Genomic DNA, 27,319 nt, shown 5'->3' with positions numbered 1-27,319 from the left:
AAACCTTGATTTTGTTCAAGTATTCATTCCTCCTCCTTCTGAGTTGGATAAATTCTGATTGGTAGATACCAACATGAGGTTGCATTATCCTTGCTGGTGATTGGTTGAGGCCCAAATCTGTGACCAAAGTCTGATGAATGGTATACAAAGTGAGATCTGCTGGGCTTCTGGGAAGTTTTTCTTTCTGATATAAAGGAACACACAGTCTCTCTTGTTCTGTCTCAAGAACTGTTGGGAAATTATCATACAGGAAACAGCTGAAGACACTGCCAGTTCCTAAAGACAGCAAATGTGAGGGTAAAAAGAGCTGGAGTTCTCCATCATGCAGTCTGAGTTCCTAAAGTCACTAGCGTGGAATAACCTACCTTCGCCCTTCTTCTCTGGGGCAATAAATCCTTTCATACTTCAGGTATTTGAATCAGAGTTCTCTGTGGTCCAGAATATCCTCACTATCTCAGGTAGCATAGGGCATGACTGGGTCAACTGTTACCCTGCCATCTTGGTTGTATGTGGCATCATTTATCATGAAGGTCCAGGGCATCTACTGTTTAATATTTCACCACTTTTTGTCTTGAAGCCCAATAGGTGTCTCTTAGTATATTCCATGAGCTTCTAAGTTAAATGCTTCCAGTTAATCAAGTTCAGATCATTATAATTTCAAAGGTAAGAAACAATCATGAAGTAATTTATTAAGACTTATTGAGGACTTATTTTGTTCTAATCATTGTTCTGGATGTTGAACAAGAGCCCTGAAGTATACTCTTTATCTCTGAATCTTACTAGAGTAAACATCACAGTAATCATCAAGGTAAAAGTGGGACAATAACATTTTGACAATAACAGGTAGGAAACGGTTGATAACAACTGATCTGACCAAAATCCCAGGGAATGTGGAGTAAGACTGTGAAGTTTTATTGTATTTGGAAACTATAAAATGCCTTTAGCAATTCTGAAACTGTAAGGCTTGGCAATTCTTCGGGTTTATGGAATTAGATGAGAGGAGAAACTCAGGTGAGCTTCAAGTCTGAAGATGGGAAGACAGTAAAGGATGAAGCAACAGTGTAGGCCACTCACCGAGTCTTGAAGAGGAGGAGACTTCATAGAAAAAGGAGGGAAGGTTCAATCCACGAATATTTCAAACATTTGGAGCACTCAGTTCAATGAGAAGACCACCAATGAGATGTTAGTAAAACCTAAGGTACCTAAACTACACAGGACTGACCAGGGCCCGTTCTAAAATGCCACTGTACACTGACATGTGAAATAAAGAATCAGGATCTCTGGGCCATTAGGACAGCCAGAATCAACCTATCACCATCACAAATGGTAGCAAATGTCACAGTGTCACAGTGACATCTCCATAATGCAAAAATACTACAAAATCTTGACAGGCATGTACCCCATGTCATAGAGACAATCAGGTACCATATCTCACGGTGACACACAAGTATGCTAACTGTTATGGTAGGTTGAATGTGTCATAGTGACAAATGTGGCATCTTGCATTGTCTTTATAAATATGACGCTGTATTTGTGATGTCACCATAATATCGTGATACAAGTCAACATGGGAGAGAAATAGCATACTGGGTATTAAATAAACTGCATTATAAGAAATAAAAACACGAGACTGATACGGCAGCTTTACTGTGCCAGTCTCTAAGTGAGCTTGGTATCTTCCACTCTGAATGAGGGTGGTATTATTTATATACACAGTTATAAGGCTACTTGATGGTTTGAAGTGAAAGTGGAGATTTGCATTTTGCTCGAATAATCCTCACTATAAGTGCTGAGCATTCTTTATGCAGTTTAGATGTTCTTGGGGTGATTGTGCCTCCCATCATCAAATCCTATATCTCTGTAGAGGTAGCAACCAGAAGGGAAACTAAACTCCTCTAGAATGGGAACCAAGTCTTTCACACCCTACTTTTAAAAATTAGGTTGCATTTAGTATGCCAGGTACCTTGTCAAATGATTTCACATCTTACTAGTCCTTATAACAATCTTGTGAAGTGGGAATATGATTATTATTCCTGTTTACTGGTGAGGAAAATGAGACATCAGGAGTCCATACAGCTAATGAGCAGTCAGGTTGAGATTACAGTCCAGGAAAGCTGACCTCCAGATCCATGTTCCTTATTTATTCTCAGGGTCCATACTCAACCTCCCCAAAAATACTGCCTCTTTAATAGAATATTTTCAATTACAAGTAATACAAATCATCTCATCTAATTCAAAGGAAATTAGTAGCCCCCATAATAACTGAATGAGTGTGGCCTCAGATAGAGTTTGGGGCAAAGGCTGGAGGGAAATGAGCAGGATTGTGTTCTCACTCTTGATATGTCAAGGGTTCTCACTCTTGGCATCAACACCACCCTCTGCAGCTCTCCCTGATTGTTACTCGATGGCAGCCTGTGGCTTTGAACATGTTTCTTAGGTTCTAACCCAGAGGAAGAGAGAGGTCCTCTGATCTAATCTCAAACTAAAGTCTTTGGATTGACTCCTGCGGGTTCTTAATATCCTGAATGAAGTCACAGGACTGTCACCCAACAGCTGTTGTGACCAACTACTGGTAGAATGGTGGTGTCAAGGGGACTCACTGATCCAGGTAACCTTAGCCCAATCCAGAGCTAAGAAAGAGGCAAATCTTTCTAAACCAGCACCATCACCAATTTCTTTTTGGACAATGAAAGAAGGGGTTAGCTCTTGAAGAGGAAACCATCAATGTCCATTTTTCAATCTTAACCTCACCACCCAGGTTAGTACCTAGCACAGTAAGTGCTCAAAGGGTATATTCATTATTGGATGGATGGATGGGTGGGTGGATGGATGGATGGATGGATGGATGGATGGATGGATGGAAAATTCTTGACTAGGACAGAAGAAAAACTTCATTGGCACGATTTCAAATTTTAGAAATTCTAAATTAGTTAAATTCTAAATTAGTTAGAAATTCTAAATTCTAATTCTAAATTAGTTAATTCTAAATTAATTCTAAGTTAGTTTTTAGAAATTCTAAATTAGTTACTCAGGAAGAGTCACAAGGCCATAGCACCAGGGAAACAGAGGACTGACTTAGACGTCAAGCCTAAGTGAGACATGCTTCTCTCAGAAACTCATGATTTTGTCTGCAGAGTCTATTTAGTGACTATAATTGGTGTGTTGGTTTGGGTAACCATTACTGACTTTCAAATTTGGGAGAAAAAGATGTATGTATATCTCCTCATGTTGTTCAATTTTTCCTTCACCTGCAAGTGGGCTTAGATTATAAAGTAAGGTTTAACTGCCTCTACCTTGAGAAGCTGTGATTCTTGTGTACATTTTATGGAAACCATTATGTCCCCATCTCTGCTTGAAGGCATCCAGAGTTTGGTTTATTTGTGTTTTAAGTGGTTTGTTTTGGGTTCGGTTTAAGTATATTTCATTCTGGGCACTTGGAAAGTCACTGAGGAAGAAACACACACTGCCCATTAAAGGCAACGGTGCTTTTTTCCTTTTCATCACAGAACATAAAGGGTCTGGCCCACTCCATGACAACCTTCCTAAGTAAATTACCTGCCCATGTAAATTGGACCTAGGAATAATCAAAGGCTTCTGCAGGCTGGAGAAAAGAGTGGCCCTAGTTTCTTGATGTCCTTCTCCAATGGAAAGTCCCCTGAGGTATTTTCCCCTGGGTCCCAGTTTCCTCAGAGCTAATTAATGGCAACTGTTATAACTTATACCTAGATGTCCCCCCAAAGCCCATGTACTCATCAGTGGAACTTTAGGGAGATGACTAGATCATGGGTGTGTGGACTAGGACTAGATCATGGGTGTGTGGTACCCTTTACTGGGCCAGTCCACTGATGGATATACAGCTATGTGCGATGTTGGAAGTGAAGTCTGCTGGGAAGTTGATCACTGTTACCTTCTACCCTCTTCAGCCTACATGCAGCCTCCTGCCTGCTATGCCAGGGACTGTTTGTCCTCTGCCATGTCCCTCTGCCAGGTCACCCTGCCCTAGAGCCAGCCACCTATGGACTGAATCCTCTACAAACTGTGAGATGAAATAAACCCTTCCTCCCTCAACTGTGGGCGTCTGGTACTTTGCCCCAGCAATGAGAAAGTAACCAGGACAGCAACACATGTGGACTCAATTTTCAGCTTTGGTCTCAATCACGCTTATGAGACATGATTTTTCACAGTTACGTTTCCACTCCATATCCTGCCTCAGGTCCACTGAACTTGAGGTCTGGTCTGTGTCAGATTCTAGTCCCTGCCTCATTATATCAAGAGAGATCAATAAAATAGAAGGGTCCCTAAAAATCATGGAAATCACCAAGAAATTGTATTATAAAATATTTAGTAGTACAATTGAGAAGCTTAAAATGCAAATGTGGAAGGAACTTGCCCATGGCCACACTGGACTGAAATCAAGAACCATATGGAAGCTGCCCAACCCTAGCCAGGAACTGGCCACAACTCAGCATGGATCTTCCAAGCGTGGTCTTGCAAAATGGCCATCCCACACCTCATGCTGTGCCTCTCGTAACAATCCTGTGAGAGTGTATGTACATGTGCATGCATACATGCCCATGCAGAAGAAGGATTTAAGAAAGAAAAGACACAGAGGCTTTAAGAAGACATTTATGGTTCAAAAGCAAGCATCCCTGCAAGGGTAGCAATTCCTACCAACACAGTGAGAACTAAAACTATGACAACCCATCTCTGGCCACATGGACATAAAGCTACTCAGATTCCTGCATGCCACTCCCTAAAGTCCTTTCCCTGCTTCTGCAGATGTACCTCCCATTCCCCCAACAATGCTCAAGCTATTAGACAAGCAAGGCCTACTGGCTATTGACTGGGGAGATGAGGTGAAAATCTGTCATGCCCTCCTTTCCAGTGTCTCCACCCTTACTTAAAAGCTATTTCATTACATTATAAGACCCAAGACACTTGCAACTATATTAAAAACCAAACTCACTTAAGAAAGGAGAAAGCAGAAATGGCTAGAATCTGGTTTGGAGAAAGCTAGGAGCAAAGAAAGTGATTGCCAAAGCAAGGTGACTGTCAGTTTTTCTTGGTCATCCTTGCCAAGTGTGGCTGGAAATGGAGTCTTTCCAGAATCATGGTAATGCCCAGGCCATGTGCCCACCATAGTGGGAGACACAGACAAGCAGAGTATTTACCAATGTGACAGGCAGCCACAGCTCATAATCGCAGAGCCAGTACTCAGTGTTCCGCTTGAGTCTCCTCCCTTCCATTGGATTGTACAGTTTCTTGGGTCAACAGAGAGGAAAGGGTTTTCTCTCCACTCCCCTCAGACCCTTCAGAAAGTTTTACACAGGATCAGTGCTTGGGAAACATTACACAGCCGTATAGTGCTTAACAGCAGGCATATAAATGGCTAATCACCAAGCAATGTAATCTTGCAAGAGTTCAGTTCAACGTTGACTGAAAGGGTAGTTCAGTGGAGCATTACTCTGGTTTACCCTATTTGCTTCATTCTCAGTCACATTTCCTTCTCCCTTCCAAGAGCCCAGACACCTCGCTTGTGATACCTCTGTCCTGCTGGGCTATAAATTGGCTGCAAGAATATTTTACCCTGACCTGAATCTAAAGCCCTACAAGGTAGACTGTCCTTGCTTACTACTTAACAGTACACTGAATACTGGAATATAGAACACTTGACTAACAAATGAATAAACAAAGCTTTTGTCCCAGTAGAGGCCCCACTTTGTGTGTCCTCCAGGTGGTGAGTGTCCAATGAAAGTTTGCCTATGGAAACATCTGATCAGCCCTTCTGTTCAGAAAGCCACCTGATCAATCACTGTTGTCCTGGCTCAGAGACACAGTCTGCCTCTGAAAATCTGCAACAAAATATGAGGGAAGCCAGTTAGAAGCTCTCGGTCTGTACAAGTGACACTGTGTCTTTCCAATTGCAAGGAAAGGAAAGAAGCAATTTCGGGCCAACACTAAAGTAACATCAGGCAATTAAACTCTCGGGGCCTGTTGTAAGGTCAGAAGTAAACGCAGCCAAGTTTCCAAATGAAGTTGGAATCCATTTAAAGGAGCAGTGCTACAAATCTCCAAAGCTGGAAACAAATAGCTGAAGAATGATGTCTCAAGAATTCAGATGTAACTCCGCGAGGGGCAGTTCCACAAGATGAGCTGTGAGCCAGGCAGTGAGACTAGGGATGAGCTCATCCTCTGGCCGCCACAGCCTGACCCAGCCTGCTGTAGGCCACCAAGGCGGGGTTCAGATCAGCTTTTTAAAAGGTGGAAAGAAATGGATGTGACTGGCTGACCCCAGGGTCCAGGGGAAAGCTTACTTAGATATCTTAACACTGCTGGTTCCAGAGAAGACATGGTTTTGAGAGGGATGCAGAGGCAAAGGCTAAAGAGGAAGGGTTGTATTTACAAATACAATTTGTAAAATCTTTGTATTGTGATAAAAATCCAATACAGTTTGGCTGAGTGAGGGCTTGAAATTTCATCAGTGCTGTGAACCACTCCCAGAGTGGAGAAGGGGCTGGGTTTTATCATGTCAAAAAGTCAGCAATAAAAAATCTGTCCTGCAGTCGAGGCACAGCCAAGCTGACATTTCAGCCCAAGACGCATTCCTTTTAAGGGCCAGGATTTTAAAGAATGTGCTTTTCAGCCTCTCCCACAAGCTCACGCCGGCAAACCGAGGCAGAAGGAGCTGTGTGTGCAGCGAGATGTGTTTTTCTCATTACTCTCAGATGCCTCCCATCTCCTCCCCCCTGGCACCTTTCCCAGACAGAGGGGCTTGGCTGGAGGGCTGTGGAGGGGAACATACTTTGGAAGGAGGGTGAAAGGAAATGTGTTCGGGTCTAGCTATTCTGAGGACTCACTGAAGAACATCTGATCAGGATATGGAAATGGAGGGGAGGGGGACAGCCTGCCTCGGAAATCCACCAGTCTGCTCTCGGGAAGTTGTGCAAAAAAAAAGGCTCAAGTCTGACACTGCTTGAGATGACCTGGGATGTACTCAGTATTCATTCATTCATTCTCAAAACCATCTATTTACCTAAATCCACACCAAAAAAATAGCACCAGCCGTGAAATCATGCCTCCAGTGATCACAAAGCAATTGCTGGGGGAGTTTTTCTGATTGTGGGCTGTGAGGCGCTGCTAAAGTCTGCCAGGATCTCTTCCAGAAGTAAAAGAAAAGGACTGAGCATCTGAAAGACTGGAAATGGCCATGGCCACGTTTTAATGTCTTAGCCAATCAAGCTTCATGTAGAGATGGAGCTTTACCAGGAGATCTACACGTGGGGCTGGACATCTGCTAACACGGAAAGTCTGGGTTCAGGATAAGAGATTCACTTTACAGACACACTTGACAGGGATCTCCCAGTGCAGAATACCAAAGATCAAACAGGCAGAGTTATATTGAATAGTGAGTCCTAGAGGTTAGCACAACGGGGAGATGGGGAAATAGATAAAGGGAGGTTGAATTTGATCTGCTGTGTGTGTGGGTGTTGAAATACAACACTGAACCCTATTCACATGTACAGTTAATATGTTAATCAAAAAATAAAATATTTTTGCATGTCAACCTTGTGCAGGGCCCACACTAATCTTCTCTGCATCATTCCAATTTTAGTATATGTGCTGCACAAAAAATAAAGTATTTTTAAAAGTTGAATTCATTTTAAACCTTTCACACACAATACACTCAAGTAAGTTTACTGGTGAGCACTTTTTGGTACCCAAAAAGCTTAAAGCCGAACTTTTTCACTGTCACATTAAGGGTCCTCTTTGCTTGAGCTTTGCCAATTTCAGCTACTGAGATGAAAACATCTCCAAGTATTCTGACAAGTAGTTTCTGCATCAGTACCAACATTATACATAAAACTGAGCTCTAAGGGGGCACTGAAGCAACCATATGCCTTAGGAGCCTTCTTAGTAGATGTATGCGCTCGGCACAGGGTCCAGGATGTGTGCATTATTCTAGCCTCTAAATTAGTTCATAAACATCACTTGCATTCTGTACATGGAACTGGAAATAGTTGGTTTCCATAGAGTAGTTATCCTCACAGTTAAATGGCTTCTGCAATAGGTGCTATGTTTTGGGTTTTTTGTTTGTTTGTTTGTTTGTTTGTTTGTTTGTTTGTGGGGGGTTTTTTTTTTGGCTCTTTTGAAGAGAACTCGTTACTGAAAAGCACAAATCACGTGTCAAACATCAATTTTTAGTGAGAACGCTAAGAATAGCAGAAATCCACAGTAGTGGCACAGACAGCAGGACCCCAACCCCACCCAAACCAGGCGGTCAGACACATACCCTAAACTGTAAAGTTAAGGTACTAATACATGTAAGATAGTAATGGAGTCAAGATGCCAAGTTGTGAATAGGTTTTCAAAATTCCAGAGGAACCTAAGACAAATAAGGTACTGTTTGTTGTTTGTTTGTTTGTTTGTTTGTCTGCTTTTCCCGCTGGTCTTCAATATGGCTTTAACACACTTACATACGTTGTGAATTCCACAGGGGTGCATCATTTCTGCACTCCCGTACATCACCGAACGTAACTCTTCTGTGGGAACTATTTCTGTAGAAAACAGTTACCTCTGTCTTGTCCTGAATATTTTGAAGAATATCCTGACTATGTGAAAGTTTCATTGACCCACTCATGTAAAGATTATCAGCCTCTCATTTGTATCCCCACAGTACTCTGAATGTAATACTCTGAACCCCAAATAATTTTGTTTTACATAGACCGTGTGCAGTCACATGCCCACATGTGCATGCGCAGAGATGCATACGTCTGTCTCCCTGCTAGACTTCTATTGCTTCAGGGTACAGATGATGCACTATTTACCCTGTGTGTCTTCCGTGCCTGGTACATTCATTAATCCTAGTGTAAACTTCAAAGGAATGAATGAATGTAACTATGATCTACTTTACTGAAGTTTTGGATTCTTTATTTGGATACTTTGATACAGTAAATGATGTTGAGTCATGCACAGGAGTCCTGAAATAGTCTTTGTTGGGTTCTGGATGGCCAAGTGGTGACCCTCTGGTACTATCCAAGGCCCTCGGTGGCCTGGTGCCGGTGTCCCCTCCTTGTCCAATTTTCCACTGCTTCCTTTTACAAACCCTCCGCCCCAGTCAGTCAGCACAATTCCACCACCTCTGCATCTGGCCAACATTTCCCTGCCCCTGAGCATCTCTGCCCTATTCTCTCCACTCAAAACCTTTTGACAAAACTCCACCCAAACTCCACTGAATTCTGGCACTGCACAGTGCCCTGGAGTTACAAAGATGAATGGGACATGGTCGTTGCTCCCAAGGAAGCCATAGTTGCCACATGGACAGTGGCACAGGATGCAGTGCGGGATGCGAAGTGACAGAGGTACAGAGAGGTACCCTGGCACAAGATTCCTGGGTAAGCAAAATTCTGCACTGGACCACCTGTCACTATTTGTGGGGTGGAACTATCGGCCCCTGAAGCCAAAACTCTGGACTCAATTGTTTCTCTTCTACTTCTCATTTCTATAGAATAAGACAAAGTTTACCAGTGGGACATCAGATATCCTTATCCTTACATCTCAGTGTACGAGTCATACTCGAGATCTGGTCTACAGATACTGACTCTCTGAGATCTGAGAGGAAGGAAGTGAAGAGCAGCTTGCCAGGCGGACCAGCCCATCCTGAATCATCAGCATCCAGTGTGGAAGTCTGACGCTGGCGTCCTCGCACAAAGGTACATTGATCTGCGGGAATGTGTTGTTCAAGTCACAAGGGTAGACAACTGTTAACCTTGGTCTTCCAGTCCGCGAAGGATTCCCAGAAAAATGAACTTGAGTTCTGGGTTCCGGCCTTCTGGTAAGATCAAGGAAGCTCCAGGTCTAGAGCCTGTGAATGGGTGCCAGGGTCGAGAAAGAAAACTCAAGGCCAAGAGTGCAGTAAGATGTCAGGACATGGTGGGAGGAAATGCTTGTGGTCGTAGCTCTTGATGTTCCAGAGGACAACACAACCACAGACACCAGCAACGTGAGGTCAAGGTCTCTTTCTAAAGAGCTGTCCTATAAAGGCGGCTTAGCAATATTGAAGCCAACTAATTTTGCTTATTTTTTTTATTTTAATAGATACACAAGTCTCTAAACAAGCCATAAAGAACTGTTTCAATAAGTGTAAAATTAGAATTCTGAATTATAAAGTACTGTGGTCATAGTTTAATTGGCAGTATTTTTTCTCAGAGGTGCAATGATTGTACATCTTAAAATCAGTCGCTTCTTAGAATGGTTGAAACACAGAGGTGCCTTGTTTATCCATTAACCCACTGAATCCTAACTGTAATTAAGTCTTCTCTTTAGGTATCGCTCCAGTTGAGTTGAAAGCTTCTCCAGTCCATTAGCTACCCACCTGAGCTCCAGAAAATATGTCAGGATTTCTTGTGTTCTCTGGGAGAGAACAGCAAAATACAACAGAAATAAAACACTTTAATATTTAATCCTGGCCTGCTGTCCTCATTCCCGATTTTAGGATTGGAGATGACTTCACTGCTCAGCAGGCAGTGATAATGACAGAATGGGCTTCACTGTGTGCAACAGATGTGCTCCTGGAGAAGATGTGTTTAATTCAGATTTTTTAAATTCAGTCATCTCTCCACAGAAAAACAGTTCACTTAAGACATCACACACAGACAGTTTGAGAAGACTACGGACAAGGACCCCACCATTACTTAGGAGCGGACCCCAGTTTTCTGCCCATGCGTCTCCCCTCTGCTGTTCTGAAGGACAATTAGCTCTTCAGATTTGCAAGCCCAGAGAAATCGCCAACTCTTTCCATGTTACCTCGTGAACACAGAGCTACGCGGTGTTACCAATAAATATGTAATTCATGTATCTACAGCCTTTGCTGTAAGTTTTTGTGTCAAGAAATAGGGATGTGAAAACCAGATACCTGGGCTGGAGGAGGGATTGCAATTGATGGGATTTTTAAAAATGAGAAAGTGATCCAGAGTCGGGGAAATGGTGCTCAGTCACAGTATCCTAAGAGTGTTCGCTGGAAGGATTTTCTCCTCCTGTCGTTGTAAAATCTTAATGGGTTTGAATTGATTCACTGAGCCATGCCACTGAAAGGAAAGGGAAGGGTCAAGACCCCACGTTTCTAGTCAAGCATTTGGGGACCAGACCAAAATGCACTTTAGAACCTGGAGATTTGAAAGTGTTTCCACCACAGAATGAATAAGTGGGTCGTTAGAGAAGCCTTTCCTCATGTCTGTAGGGTCCTCTCTGCTGCCCCAGGTCCCTCTGTGGAGAACACGAACGATGGGACCCAACTGCTCCCGGCCCCCCAGGGAGCTGGTGATGGAGATACAGAGCTCAGCCTCACACTTGGCAGAAGAGAAGCTATTCCCCGGCTTTGCTGTTCTCCAGGCCACACTGCAGTTGCTGTGGAATCAGTGAGCCTGAGGCCATCACACCAGTGCCCACCACATCTTCACCACAGCACACAAGGGGGACGCACTGGCAGAGGAACACGACCAGGGACAGCGACAGTGACAGTGCATCCAGAAGCTCTCCTGAGACAAGACCCCCCCCCCAGGGAAGCTCCCTCCAGGGCCTGCAGGCTGCAGGGGCTCCTCCCCAGGGGCTTCACGTGGCACAGCAGATACCACCTGGTGCCGTCTCCTCACCACATGATCACCATCACCGTTCTGGGGGGCCTTCAGAGCTACAGGTCTTGCTGCTCAAACCAGGTCTGAATCATGCAATCAGAGACACAAGCAGAGAGGACATTACTCCACAAGAAGGGGGCCTGTGAGAACTCATGACAGCTCAAAGGAAACACAGAATGGGTGTCATTACAGATGCTGGAAGAAGCTACCAGCCCGTCTCTTAAACCACGGGCCTCAATGCAAACCTAAAAGACAGCCCCTTCTCAGGCATCCCCATGTAAAACTCCAAGAGCTTCCCACCTTTCCTCCGTGCAGGTTTTTGTCTAAATAACTGCAAGAATTTCACGGCAGAGAGGAAAGCATGACCTCAATGACAGGAGAAATGCCAGTGAATTACGGGGCAAGGGATCACCTGTGCATGTCAGGGCATGGAAATCAGTGGACCATTCTCCTCGGGATGGGGGCTGTGAGCTCAGACTCTGAGCAGTTCAAAAGGATGCCAGGTCCTCACCTGCCTCTAAACAGGAGTGAAGTCCGTAACGCTCAGCAGCTTTGCTTCAGCTTCCCAACAGGAGGACACACGGACAGAGAACACAGAAGAATGTCAAAAGGAAAGCTACTCAACCCAAATCTCATCCCCCACCTTCTGGTCACAACTGTGTGGATCCCCTGATCTACAAAAACATGTCCTTACCCTGACTATTCCCAGAGAAGTGCACTGTTCAAGCTCAAGCTTTAAAGTGCCCTGTCATGGTGAAGGGCCCAGTACCAGGCTCTTCTTGAGACATGCAGACAACCAAGCCCAAAGTAGCCCAGGTCTGTGCTGGCAGATGACAAACCAGAGATCATCCCCATCGTGTTTTTGACTTTCAAGTTGCTGGGGGGAATGTTCCAGAACTCCAAGGCCAAGCCTCAAAATGAGTTCCTTGATCTAAGGTCAAAATATTAGGCAACAAGACCTCCTGCTAACATATTGGACTTCTCCCACACAGAATTGTTTATTCATGAAGTTATAGTATTTGGACCTGAATACTATACAAGCTTTTTCACTTCCTTACCTCCCCTAACAATCTGTCATTGGAATTGTACATTTGATTCCCAATTATAAGCTAAGACTTACCTCTGGGGCCCCAACATTGTTTTAGTAAATGCAGAGCTGAACCCAAGACAAAGCCAATAAAGGAGGCATCTAAAATTCCCTGGCACCGCTATGCAGTTAGAGTCTTATTTAAAACAACTATTCATTTTAATGACTGTTCAAGTTTATTTTCATAAAACGGTGTTTCGCATAAGCCCCAAAGTTTCATATACAATTAATTCTCTTCACAAAGAAGTTGTGTTTCAGACCCAGAATGGTCGTGCTGGTCTCCAGGACTGTGGAGTTTGTTTCTTTCAAGTTGTAGTTGCCTTTTTAACACTGCAATTAAGCTTGGGGGAAAAATCATAATGCAAACCAAATAAATCCTGCCCTTCGTACAATTATGTATGGTATGTGGTGAGGGAAAAAAAAGATCTAGGCTTTGTTCATCTTAAAATACACTTGGCAGCCACTTCACTTAATAAGCTCTTTTCTCTTTCTGAGAACAAGGAAGTCATGAAGTCCAAGCAATAATGGAGCCACACTGGCAGCTTCAGGGGGAGGTGACAGAATCCACAGCAGAGCCCCGTTTGCAGGCGCCCGAAGGGCTGCTGCTCTGACTTGGCTTCTCCTGGATCGAGGTTTGTCTTCTCTTACCCTGAAGTGTCTCTCTGGGCTTGTTTTCTTCATCTTTCCCATCTTGGTAGAGCCTAGTTTTTACATGATGAAGCAAGGCCCAACAGAGAGCACTCAGAAACCTCCACACCCCCTGCCGGAACCTTATGGACTCGCCAAGCATCGACCAGCCTTCTTCCCATCACGTAGGATCTGACTCTTCAGAGGGGCCTGCACTCCACATGCCAGCAGCCTCCTCCGTGTCTCCAATCAGGACTAAGGCAAGCCCTTTGGACTCTCCCCTCTTGTATCCAGACCTTGGAGCACCGCTGGAGCACCCTTGGAAAGGTCCACCCCCTGCCCACCTGCTCCCCTGGAGCTCGCTCTGGTGACATGAGGATTTCTAACCCAGACCATCTCAAATTGCCCAATATTCTCACCGTCTCCAGCTTCTGCTCCCTCCAACCCAAACAGCACTGCAACAGGAGTGCACATTCTGTAACGTGCAGACAATCGTGCCGCGCATCCAGCTTAGTGAACTTCATCATTCCCATTGCTACGGAAGTGCAGACAAACTGTTACACTGACTTTCAGGAGCTCTATCTCACCTCCTCCCCACAGCTGACTCTGCTGACATCCTCCTTCTTATATAAAACCAACTGGGCTGCTCCCTGAGCCCTGAAAATATCCTTGGAATCCCTCTTCCCATGACTTTGTGTTGTTTCTTCTACTTAGAAGGCCAAAGAGTATCTGTTTGTTGGCATCCTGCTTGCTATTCAAGACCTGGTTCAAATGCCACTCCCTCCCTGTAACGAGAAATGTTTTTCTTTCCCAAACCAACCCCATAAAATCCTAACATAACTCACTTAGAGCTCTTACTGATTTCAGCCACAAGCATCAACCATGGCAGCCCCTGCCTGGCACCTCTGCTGTTTAGGAGTGCGCCTCTCCTGGTGTGCTAATCAGAGGCTTCTCCAGGGCTGAAGGCTACCGCCTGTTAATCTCGGTATTCTCCTGCCTAGTAAAGTGGCTTGCTTTTAATAGGCATTAAATATATATTTGTTGACATAATAACTGAATGAAAGACTTTCCTGGAGTTTATTTTATACAGAAGGAGGTTAGAGGAGGAAAAAAAAGAAATAAGCTCATTTAATTTTGTTCTGGATTCTTTGGGAAGGGGGTACTTTATCACACCAAAGTAAATACCAATCTTTGAAGTGTCAGGTTAAATGTCACTTCTGGCATGTGAGGAAAGGCTTTTGATGTCACCAACCTAGGTTAGCTAGGTAAGTAAGCTCTCTCTCTCTCTCTCTCTCTCTCTCTCTCTCCATCCCTCCCCCCACCCTTAGTCCTTACTCACTTACACAGTACTGCACTGATCCTCATTAGTGACCTTGGAAGGGAGCTCCACACTGGGTAATCTGAATCCTCCTCCTCTGCCCTGGGAGCAAGTTCTCTGCAAGGCCCATCCTACATAGGCTGCTCTTAACTGGCCGTGGTTGCAGCTAGATGCAAGTTCTCCTGCTGCAAGTGGGTGCCCTGCCCTGACGAGGGTTGCCTGAGCCCAGCGGCTGAGATAAACAGACAATGCATCTGAAGTTATGAGCCACCTTCTCCATTAACAGTTTCCTAGTGAGATTAACTGCTGTTTGGCTTACCCACCTGTCTCACCCTTTGGCTTGACTCTCAGTTGGCTCAGGTCTTGGCTGAGAAAGAAGAGAGTTCTTTGCTGAACCACACCTCCATCCTCTATCAGTGCTTGATTTCATCATGAGTGTCGTACTGCAGACCCTCAACTCTGCCAGGACTGTTCACCTCTTTCTTAGTACACCCCAAAGCTTGTGGTGAGCACTAAATCCCAACAGATGTTAAAGAAGCAATCAATTACTCAAGCTATTGAGCAAAGTTAGGACTAAAAGAGATGGGGAAAGGAGGAAGGAAGGAAGGAAGGAAGGAAGGAAGGAAGGAAGGAAGGAAGGAAGGAAGGAAGGAAGGAAAGAAAGAAAGAAAGAAAGAAAGAAAGAAAGAAGAGGAAACTACAAGAAAGACTGGAGAGGAAGGGAAGGGAGGCAAAGCCAAGCTATATATCAAAAGAATGAAAGAGAGTACATAAAGGGAAAGAGGCACTTGAGGAGAAAGAAGGGGGTAAACTAAGAAGAAAAAGAAAGAGTGGGAGGCGCCCCTGGCACCCACAATTAGTGAGCCCTTAGAATGGAGGCCAGACCTTGGTGTGACCCACCTGCCCCCTCTTTCCTGTGCCCCGCACTCCCTGCCTTGGGTGTTGGTCACCCTCCTGGACAGTGCGCAGTCAGTACCCTGGCTCTCAGTCCCCGGCTGCCGGGAGGAGGAGCTGGGAAGGTTACAGACGAAAGTGATTTGGAAGGAGACAGTTAATCACTCTCAGATGCTGCCTCCTGGAACTGAGCCGTTGGGAAAGCCCAGTCACACCCCACAGCCCAGCCTGGCAGAGGTCAGGCCACCACAGAGCTCGGAGAACGGTCTCCATCAGTAAAGCACCGCCATGGGCTCCTCCTGCCTCGCCGTCCTGAAGGCCACCCCATCCTCTCCCCCTGTCCCCGCCTTGTTCTTTGGTTCTCATTACCCTTCTGCTAATGGAGTAGAGCTGGGCACTTGATCAAAACTATTGGTTCTGTAACTCACCCAGCCGCACCATAAGCTGAGACATTTATGACTGTCCCGGGATGATATCTGTGTGATCTATCTCCTCAGAGAGCTCTCCGGCTGCCACTGGGGTCCAGATTCATCTCACCTCAAAGTGAGCTTGGGATAAGGGCCCTGAGGCCGACTGAAGGTCCTTCTTCTGACATTCCTCCCCTGCCCCCAAGTCCACTGGCTAAGGAAAGAGGCTCTGACATTTCTCAGAAAAATAAGCAGGCAAATCAAGGTTAATTATTCTGTATTAGTCCGATCTATAAGCAAACCCATATCAGGCAGTACTCACTAATGAACATTTCCTGGGACTTCAACATGGTGGAGACTTAAAAAAAAAAAACCAAAGCAATGCAGATCTACTGCTAAGAAGCCTGTCCCCCTATTATTTCTAAGCGTATCACCACAAAATGGCCTTTCAACATTCACAGCTGCAGGCTGTCTTTACAATGAAGACTAGCATTGGTATTAACACCTGATTGTTCTTCTTTTTACCAGTACCCCAGTCCTACTGAACCAGAGCCCTCCCTGTTGGCCTCATTTACCTTAATTGCATCTTTAAGACCCCACCACCAAATAAGACCACTGAGGTTAAGACTTTAGCATATGCATTCTGGGAGGGGCAGATAACCCATAACAATCCCTGCCCTAAACACTCAATCCAGACCATGGTAGCTGGGAGAGAAAAATAAAAGCCTATATTCCAGTCTCTACCCAGAACATGGAAATGGTTCACATGGGTCAGGAGCACAGTCATAGCCAGGCACAGCCTGGTTCCCAGCCCTGAAGACAATCGGGTCAGAACCAGTTGTCTGCCCAGCTGTAAGGCTGCACAGCTCTGAGGGGTGAGGAGGCACAGGTGGCTGCCACCCGAGGACCTGGCTCAGTGGTCCAGGGGATGCAGAGAGTGGTGGGATCTTCAGCCCTCCCGAAAGGGTGAGTAGCCCCCAAAGGAAAATGGCTACAGAACGCCAGGCAGCTGGCTGACCTCCTGAACCCTTGTGAGGAGATGAGGGTCTGCCCAGGAGGCATCAGGCAGATTCTCAATCGCACCGTCTGTGGCTCGGGAGAATATCTCCATTCTGAGCAGCACAGTACCGGCACAAGGTGCTCAGACCCAGCCACCGTGGCAGTGCTGGCAGCAGAGGATGTCGGGTAGGATTTTCTCTCTTCAACCCTGCGCTGCCCTTTTCTACTAATGTTTCCTGCTAGGCTAAGATCTTCCTGCTCACATCACATCAGCGTCTCCATCCCTTTCTCCACGTGCCCCCAAGGCCCAGCCTCAGCGTGCTTTCTCCAGGAGGGATTCCCAGCTCTCCCGCACTGGCTCAAGCCAGCACTGTTCCCATCCGGCCCTGTACACCGTCCTCTCCACATGTCTGCATTTGGACACTCTGGGCCTGAACTCCCAGCCCAGCACCTCTCGGGCATCTCCTCTTGTGGGACAACCCGCTGCGAGGCCTGGGTGACCCCTGCCCTGACATCCTGAACATGAATGGACCTTCCAGCCTCTGCGTACCCAAGGATCAATCACACAGCTCCTCCATCCCGTGTAGTCACAGCTCCATGAATTTAAGGCCTACCCCACTGTGGCACTGTGTCAGAGACTTACACACATTGGCTCCTGTGCCCACACTGAGAAGTAAGAATAACAATCCCATTCTGCAAGGGAGAATCCAAGGTTATGGCCAGTTTGACACACTCTCGGGCACACGCTCAGAAGAAAAAGAAGTTCTGAGTTGGTATACTGGGCTTCAACAATAGCATTTTTTTCCTACCACACCAGTGGCCTCAAGTGAAAAAAATGAATGCATAAATCATGGGAGAGGACACTTGATGGAATATTGCACAGCTCTGAAAAAGAAGACACTGTACTGTTCATGACTCACAGTGGTTTGACCCATGGTTTCTTTTTACTTTGTGAATGTGTAAAAGTAATGCGAATTTAGTAGAAACCATACTTTGAATTTTGATCTTTTCATGGGCTGCTGACAGGCTTGTAATTCTCTTTCTCCACGTTGGGCAGTGGCAGTGCCGTGGTAACAGCGGTCACCGGGGTTAACAACAGAAACTTTGCAGTGAACCATTGCCGCGTTATGATGGTTGACAGGATACGCGGGTTAGATGACTGTTTGACTTACAGTGATTTTCAGCTTATGGTGGAGTCATCCAGAAGTAACCCCTGATAAGCCAGAAAGGATCTGCACTGCTATATGCGACAACATGCGACGGCGTCAATCAGAAACACGATTCTGTGCACAGGAAGCTTAAGCACAGGCAGAGGGGACCTACACCGACAGCAGCTGGAGCTGTGGTTACTCCTGGATGGGTAGGGTAGTGAGACTGACTTGAAAGGAGCAAAGGGAGCTTCTTGGGGTGCTGGAAATATTTCTTATACATCTGGGTGGTATTCATATAAATACATATGCATGTAAAAATTCAAGCAGTATACTGTTATGCATGCTATACCTCAATAAAAAATCTTAAACATCTTAGGGAGGACATATGTAGTTTTTAAAATATATTCAATATTATAATTTCATATTTGAAAACCAGAAAAAAACACACACTCTACTCTTCTGAAACACAAACTTTAATAGAACCCTCGAGATGTGTGTGTTTCTCCAAAAGAGACATATGTTTAAAGACTGAGGCGAGTTTCAGCGCATCGGCTGCTCTCTGCCTTGGCTCCTTGTGTTCCCCTGGCTACACCACTTGACTCGGGCATCTCCAAGGCTGGGTACCAGTATTTGTAGGACCACAGTGTGAGGCTCACGGACTCACAAGAAAGCTCCAGTGAATGATGTTTCAAAAAAAAATAAAAAATAAAAATAAATGATGTTTCAGTCGTCCCACAACCTGACTGCTCAGCCATCTCTGCCCACCAGAGCTCACATAATGCCCCCAAGAACCCGAAGATTCAGGTCTCAGAATGCCCATCATTCAGCCACATTTTGCAATTCAGGGAAAGAGAAAAGGCCACTGTGGAAAGCCTGGCTCTGAAACAAGGGGTGTCTGCTCAGCAGGCCTGGCTGGGGCTGCACACTGTGGGGCTGATTCCACCCCAGCCATCATAGAACATTTCCCCAGCCAGTGCCTCTGCCCCTCGTGGGCAGCACGCTCTGCATACCGACTCTGGCACAGAGAAGCTGCTGGAAGTTGCTCTGGCAGGCCATGGCCTCTGCTGTTCTTAGAACAAAGCCTTTAATTTGTGTGGCAGGAAGCGAGGTGTATTCACACCGTCGGTCCCACCGTGAACTCCCAGGTAACAGAATGAGTCTTAACTTTCCATACTCACACCTACCATGCAAGGGCCCTCACGTAAGTCCTAGGGCTTGGTAGGCACATTCAGGTGAGTCCCCTGCCCGCAATCTCCCAGAAGTTCATGATGAGAAAGCCAGCGTGCAGGGCACTGGGCATCATGAACTGTTCACCAGAATGAAAACGCAGAAGCTACTTTGTGGTACAGAGTGGGAGTGTGTAGCCCCTTCTTGCAGTTCTTGTTTTGCATCAGATCTCATAAAGGCTTCTGGAAATTTCCTGGGCAGTTGTCAGCTTTGAATTAGAGGTAGACTAAGGCATCTTCAGATTGGTGAGATCTCAGAGGACAGATGTCTTCATGACAAAGACATCTGCCTCATCTTTGCCAGACTGGAACATTCTCAGGTGTCGCTTCCTGTTCTTCTGTGTCACTACTTTAGAGAGGTTTCAGAAACTGATTACAGGCTCATGAATGTCCACTGGTCCCTGAACCCTTGCTTTACACCTCTAGGACCAGCTGAATAGATTAGCTTATTGATATGGTCACATGATCAGGTCTGAAAAAATAGGGAAATCATGGACAAGGAAGTCTAGAGAGATCGAGGACAGCCAGAGCAGAGCCCTAGATCTTCAGGTCCACCCCTGTGACAGACAAGAAGCTCCTGACTTTTTCATTTTTCCCACACCCATTGGAAGAGGGATGTAGATGACGGCCATCGTGAGCCTTCCTCTTGCCTCTCGTTGCCCCTTTTTTACCCTTCTAATGGACTGGGATGACTTGTTCAGTGGCCTGCAGCAGTGTCTTCTCTGGATTTCAAACCTCCAATCTCCACTCCAACATGAGTGCAGCCAGACAGGTGGTGTGGCACCCTTCCACTTGGATCAATACCATTGCCTTCGTGAGGACTGGAGAAGGTACTCTGGGGTAGCTAAGATCAGGAAGGGAGAGATCTGGGCCCCTTAACACCCAATGTGCCCAGCAACTTTCTCCCACTTTCCTCACTGAAACAGCCCTGCAGCTATACAACCAGCATTCCTCAGCTGTGTCTTGGATTTTGGTCTAGGAGGGCTACAGCACAGGTCCTGTTACAATAAAGACTCACTTTGTGTTCATGTAAAATTGCTTGTGACTCATTTCTCAGGTAGTGTGGGCTCCAACAGTCCCATAAATCTACTTGAGATTTTTATCCTGAGTAGTATGGACACATAGTCACTTTAAAAAGAGAGAGAGCCACAGAGAGAGAGAGAGGAAACACTCAGAGCTGTTGGCACCAAACAGCTGCGAAGACCCCAGCCAATGAAGACCAGTGGCAAAGACCAGTGTCTAATAGCATAAACCTACTAGATCAGGCACAAGTCAGCATCAGACAGTGGCAGCAGTGACCAGCAGCTGTCTGTGCCAACCACTGGCATCCACAGTTGTCTGTGCCAAACATTACCTCATGTCATTTGGTGACATCAAGACTGCTCGCAGAGCTGAGCTTTGCTGATTCATAATTGCCATCTGAATTGAGCAAAGGAACCCTGAGCTAACTGGCAACACCTCTTCTTCTCACCCAGTTTTAGATGGCCCCGGCACAGTGACCAGTGTATCCCCCAGGGATCTCACCACAGAAAGGGGCCAAGGTTGGGTCAACTCTTGTTCCATGGCCAAAGCTGTATCCAAACCCAGGAGTAGCCTTGACTTGGTCCAAAGCTGCAGAGAAGGTCTCCCAAGTAGGTCTAGTTCACTTCTTCTCTATCTCTCAGTTTTCTGACTCAGTTCCATAGCTCTTCTACAGGTAAGTGAGGACCCCGGTGTAAGGCCACTGCCACCTTCTGACTCAAGACATCCTACAAATGTTGTCTGCTCTACTATGAGACCTTCAAGCCACCCTGTAAACAGAAGCAGTTCTCACAAATCTCGGCAGCAATTCTCACACTGACATACACACAAATCCCTTTCACATGCGTACACGGCCATTTGGAGGCATCTTTAAAGGGCGTGGTGCCAAGAGGGTCACAGTGATGGAGCAGACCTGTTCTCTGCCCGCTGAAGGTCTTAGTCCAATAGAAGAACTTGCATTCAATAACTTGTGACAGTCAGGCTTTGGGAACCTGGGAAGGGCCCAGGTCTCTGCGAGAGTACAAAAGAGGGAGATGCCTCCTGGTTGGAGAACTCAAGAAAGAAGAACCACCAAAGAGGAGAGACTGTGCTAAGTCTTGAAAGAAAGATATCTCATCTTGAGGTCTGGGGAAAAAATATTAGGAGAAGGCACTCTACCAGGATGAGAAGACTAAGAACCAAAAGTAAGAACGTGAGAAAAGATAGGACATATTCAGAAAGCACCAACTAGACAAAATTCACTAGCCAGAGCACGTGAAAAGGAGACATGCAAGGCAATATCACATAAGAAATGGCTTAATTGAAGAAAAGACTAAATCTCAGAAGACCCTAAATGTCACACTGCAAGTTTGTACTTTGTTCTTGAAGCAATACGGAGTTTGAACATGATCAGGACCAAGGAGCAGAGGAGTCCGGGGAGCCTGAGTAACCTTCATCACCAAAGAAAGAAATGCAGACCTGTCAAATCGAAGGCAGAAAATACAGAATTTCCGTCTCAGAGGATAAAAACTGTCCTTTTTTTTAAAGCACTGCACAACCCCTGCCCATCAGCTTTCCCTCTTCTCTTTAACTCTTCAGACTCCCTTCCCTGCTGCTTTTTTCTCTTTAGACTACAAATAGCTAAGTCTATCATTTATGTTTAGAAAATCAAATTCATATAAACTTTCCAGCCCCTTCTTCACAGGCAAGCTTCTAAAACTGACAGCGAGCTTCCTAAAGTGGATGATTGTGGGCACACTTCATTTTTAAACCACAGGGTATTCCTAATATGATCCATCAGGGGTGGGAATAAAATATTCAGATCTTAACTTTTGTTTGTTTTATCTAAAAATATGCAAGTAAAATCATGTTTTACTAATTCACTAAAACTCTGCCATAACTCACAAGCAGAATCCAAAAGAAATTCATTCATGCAAAATTCAGACTAGTGCTCTTCACTAAAATCAGCATCCAAAGGGTAGTTTATACAGGTGAAAAGGTGTGTCACTTGCAAAGAACACCAGCAAATTTCTTAACAGCCCCAAGAGAAGTCAGAAGGCAACAGAAAATTATTTTCAAAGATCTGATCATTGTCTACTTAGAATTCTATACCTTGCTAAGTTATCACTGAAGAATGCAATGAGATTGAAAGAAATTTTCACTAACTGGCCTTCACTGAAAGAATAACTTCCTTCTTTCAAACATAATAAATAAAAATGAAGAAAAAGAATTCTCCCAATGTCCCCAAAGTTTATAAAAATTTAAAACTGAGTAAGTGAGAGGTAAGAAATGAGCAGAGAGAGAACTAAAGAAATAGGAATCTGGGGGCATGGAAGCCAAGCTGTCAGAGTTTTCAATCATTTCAAAACCAGAAAAGTCAGAATCTGGTACTTGGAGGGATTTAATGACAGTGCTGGGAGTGGAAAGACGTGGTGGAAGGGTGGGCGGGGGCTGAGGAAGCGTGGCAGAATGTGCCCAGAAATCGCCCAATATGCTCATCAGATCAAGTTTTTAATCATGTCACTCAAATCTTTCACATCTTTACTAATTTTAGTTTTCATCAATTTGTTCATTATTGAGAGAGGAGCTTTCTTCTTGTATTGGGGCTAGGAAGGAATTTGCTGATACTCACTCTGCAAAACTTCCTCGTAGATAGTAGTAACATAAATAATAAAAACTTGTGATGAATTTGGGGTCATAAAAATCAATATGGAACCAAAAATATTGGGCAAAAGAAACTTGTAATATGAAATTGCTAAGCTTTCTAAACTCTTTATTTCATTCATGAGGATTACAGGGCTGTTGATGAACTTTGCTGGGTAAAGTATACACAAAGTAGTTTTTAAGCTAATCATTTAAAATGAGAAATAAATTTGTAACCTTCAAGAAATAAGGAAATACAAGATAAAAGAAAAAAATTTTAAATGTTATGCATAGATGGAAAAGAGAATAATCAAAGCAAAAAAAGAAAAAGCCAAACATCAGTTATCACAGAAAATTAAACCCAGATTATCATAGTAGATAAAAACTAAATCTAGTTTTATGCTGTTCATAAGAGGCAAATTCAAAACAAAAGTAATCATTGTATGTTAAAAGGTGGGAAAAGATAAAACCAAATAAATACCAGCCAAAAGAAGCCATACAAAATAGTTTAACATGGAGAGTATTTACTAGAGACAAAGATAGTTGCTATCAAAAAATTTTAAAAAACACTTTTCTAAGAAGATGTAACTGTTTGCACCTATTAATAAAATCCGCAAAATATACAACACAAAGATGAGAATTGCCATGCAAAACTGAGAAATCAACGATCGCAATGGGGAACTTCAGTACCTCTCTCAGTAGCTAACAAATTAATGAGAACAGGAATCAGTGAGGATACAGAAGATTTGAACGGCATGATTAAAAACTTGATTTAATGAACACGCTGAGAGAGCTTTCGAGCCACAGCCCGGGTGCTCATCTCTGTCGCTCTTTAACCAAGCGCCTCCGCCCACAGCACCCCTTTGCAATGACGTCCCCAGTATCAAAGTCTTATTTTCCTGCTTTTAAATAAATGGAAACTCTTTGACAGTTGGGCTTTCACTCCCCACACACTCAGTTTCTCTTCGGGGATTTGACTGCATCTGCTAGTTCTCTATTCTCAACTGTTCCCACCCTGATCCACACACCACCCGCACAGCCGGGTCTCGCACAGTGGATCTGTATCAGCCGAGCAAGGCTAAGTGGTGAGGGTTTACTGGGCACAAATGCTAACACTTGGTGAGCACCCTATGACGGCCAGGGCGTGGCGATGGACAGAGGGTGAGAGGCCCAGAATGGCGACAGCCTCACTCTGACTCAGGATGGGGACCTGGTGTGCACTACTCACCGTTCCAGTGTGCTCAGTGCCTGACTTCGGAGAGGTATTTAGCAGGAATGTGCTACTTACCTGAGCTGCAGCTGAGCTTTGCATGATCTCTAGAGAGCTTGAGAAACACAGGCTGCTGGGAGATGAAAAGCTGTCTTCAGTCTCTGAACTTCATCAAGGGTTTCTGACTCAAGCCGGGGAGCTCTAGCCCAAACAATGGCCAAGACTACAATCAAGAAGCAAATATACCCCTCTCCCATTAACAGATCTCTTCAATGTCACGTTTACTGCATTGTAAAACCAGAGCACCGCCTTAAATCATAAAACACTGCATCCCTTCTCAGTTTTCCCTGTGGTCCTCTTCTTGTCTCTCAGGTGCAAAATCTCTTCCCTCCACCACACGCCTAGCCCTAAAGATGCCATCAGTCCCCAAAAGAGACAGGGCGTAGGCACCCTTGGCATCGGTGACTGCGGATCAGTGAAAGCAGTCTCCTGGCGAAGGAATGGCCATTTTCACAGTCATTCCGTAAGTACACAAGCCAAACCCCAAGCTGCTAAGAAATCTGTCTTCTGTCCTTCCACATTCCCGCTGCAATAGAAGTTCATTTTCTCATCATAGACTGTAAATTACAGGCTGAAAAGGTGGGTCGCGTCTGACTCCAGCCTATAAATAGCTGGTCTTCTTTCTCTTCCTCAAGAGGGGCCATTCTCAATAACGACTTAGCTCAATGTATACTGGCAGAGGGACAAAATTGCTAGAACAGAAATCAAATCTCCCTCCAGTGAGCCCCGGGGCAGAACCTGAAGTTCTTCATGCTTGCACATTAGAGAAGCAAGCCCCTGCCCAGCGCACACATATTTTTTTCTACGAGGCAACATCTGGGTAAATCCACTTCTCGTCTCTCTTCATCTCTCTTATGCACCCCTTCTGCAAATAGCTCCCAGCACTGCCCCGGCATCTTGTAAAATAAAAATCAAAGCTGAGCAAATAATTTAAGACTCATGTTTAAACCTTTCCCAGGTCCCTGAATTCATCGCCTCTTAAAGTGAAAATACCTATGCCAGAGGCTCCTTACGTAGCTCCCCCTCCCACCAAGAAAAGAATCTTGTTTAGCGTTTAAGGAGCTCCTCACAGCTCCCACACAAGTCAGTTTTTAATCAATCCACAATATTATTCACTGCCAGCCCCATGCCTGACACTAAATAGAAGTCAAGGTGAATAAAAACTATGACTTTGCCCTCAAGGAACACATCGTCCAGTGGGTGTAGACACAACACACCAGTGAAACAGCAGAGCGCAGGAGAAAGCTGGGATTAAGTGTTCAACCAAGTGGAACAGATGGGAGTGTGTCTTCGACAAAGACAGAAGGCTGCATGGGGTGGTGGGATGGAGCTGGCGGGTTTCCGTGAGACAGAGAAGATTAAAGGAAGCACCAAGAGCCAGGAAAAGAGCACATAAAAATGCAAGAAAGCAACATAAAAATCCTACTTGAGAAGATGCGTCACCTGCAAAAGAATTGTATAGAAACTGTTAGGGGATGGCTGTGCCCCCCCCCCCCACACACACACACACACACTTCTTAAGTCAAAGTCTTAATGTCCAGCACCTCAGAGGATCACCTCATTTGGAGATAGTACCTTTAAAGAAGTCATCGAGGTCACAGGAGGCCATGTGGGTGTATCCAAACCCAACATGACTGGTGTCTTTATAAAAAGAGCTTTGGACCAGACACACACAAAAGAAAGGCCATGCAAGGGCACAGAGAGAAGATGGCCATCTGTGAGCCAGGGACAGTGGTGTCAAAGGAAACCGACCCACCAACACCCACGTCTTAGACTCCCTGACCCCAAGACTGTGAGAAAATAAATTTCTGTTACTTAACCTGCTCAGTGTATGGGGCTTTGCTATGGTGACCCTAGTAAATTCAAACACTGGGCTCTCTTGCACAGAGGCCTCAGGCAGTCAAGGCTGTCCCAAAAGTCCAGACACAGGCTGTGGTGGCCTAAACTGAGGCAGAAGTTGGGAGAATGCAGACGCCAACCTGGATGGGAGAATTCAGAGGCTTCGCAGAACAGCTTGGGCACGGGTCTCCTGCAGAGGTGAAGGCAGGCAGAGTTAGGAACTCTCTGGAAGCTGAGGAAGAACTCCAGAGACGCAGGCTGACACTTCAGTTCCCGCCAGAGGCCTTCTCCACAGAAACGGCGCCCTCCCCTACCCCTTCCCAATACCCAGGTTCCAGGGTGCCTCCACACCACCTTCCGGCATCCAGGGCTCTGCCCGCTCCGGCCAGGGCAGCTGTTAGAAACAAGCCCTAGAACATCTTTTCGCACTTGCTGCAGCACTTTGAGTCAGCGGGGAGTCAGGGAAGAAATACTTCGGGGAGCAGCAGCCATGAAGAAACTCCGGCAAGCAGCATCTGATTCTTCATGCAGACTCGGGGACCCAGATTCCTCGGTTGCTGCGTTCTGAGAATCTCCACCGCAATGAGTAACCGCACCAAGCCCCAGACATCACAGCTCCTGCCAGAAGACCGGGGTCAGTCCATGTGTGCGTGACACCTGGAGGAAAGTACGCTCGGGGCGCCCCAACCTCGCAAGAGCTAATAGTGAGCACAGTGTCAGGGTGCTCGCTCTGGGAAGGTGCCTTTTAAATACTGATGTACTGTATTTCCCCATTCTCCAAACTCCACAGTGGCCGTGCAAACAGCACCGCCCATGCAGCACCACCTGCAGGTGGAGAAGAGCTACAGAGAACCAGAAAATCTCAAGCACTGGTGTGAACCTCTCCCTCACTACTGCTTTGTATAACTGGCTGTGGAAAACTGCTGGGCCATTCCTACTGTTACAGAGCGCGTGGAGACATAGGACCCAGCCCTTCCGTTCCCATTGTGTTTACACCCAACACAATGCGCCCATAAGTGCGCCAAGACATACACGGTCCCCGGACCACTGGGCCAGAAAACTCCCAAATTACATGGGAGCAGATAAGAGCAATAATACCCAGCAGGGCTAGGGACTCAGCTCAGTGGCATAAGCACCTGCCTGGCAAGTACAAGGTGATGAGTTTGATCTCTGGTACCAAAATAATAATAATAATAATAATACACAGCAATCTGAGGAATCACATGACA

General features: G+C 45.4%; 1 long non-coding RNA gene and 1 pseudogene across 1 annotated transcript in view; both read right to left on the bottom strand.

Moving 5' to 3' along the window:
* LOC134471821 (uncharacterized) overlaps positions 1–25,349 on the bottom strand; it is a 354,989-nt gene extending 329,640 nt beyond the window's left edge. The window contains exon 1 of the long non-coding RNA XR_010041508.1: positions 24,270–25,349. This is a non-coding gene — a long non-coding RNA (uncharacterized LOC134471821). The remainder of the gene's footprint in view (positions 1–24,269) is intronic.
* On the bottom strand, positions 7,539–7,626 carry LOC111757762 (U6 spliceosomal RNA; annotated as a pseudogene).
* Positions 25,350–27,319: the final 1,970 nt, after the last annotated feature.

Source organism: Cavia porcellus, unplaced genomic scaffold (genome assembly GCF_034190915.1).
Source record: "Cavia porcellus strain 051 isolate PalLab524CR breed Dunkin Hartley unplaced genomic scaffold, mCavPor4.1 scaffold_1, whole genome shotgun sequence".
Classification (NCBI taxonomy): Eukaryota; Metazoa; Chordata; class Mammalia; order Rodentia; family Caviidae; genus Cavia; species Cavia porcellus.
This window is presented reverse-complemented; position numbering and strand designations above follow the sequence as displayed.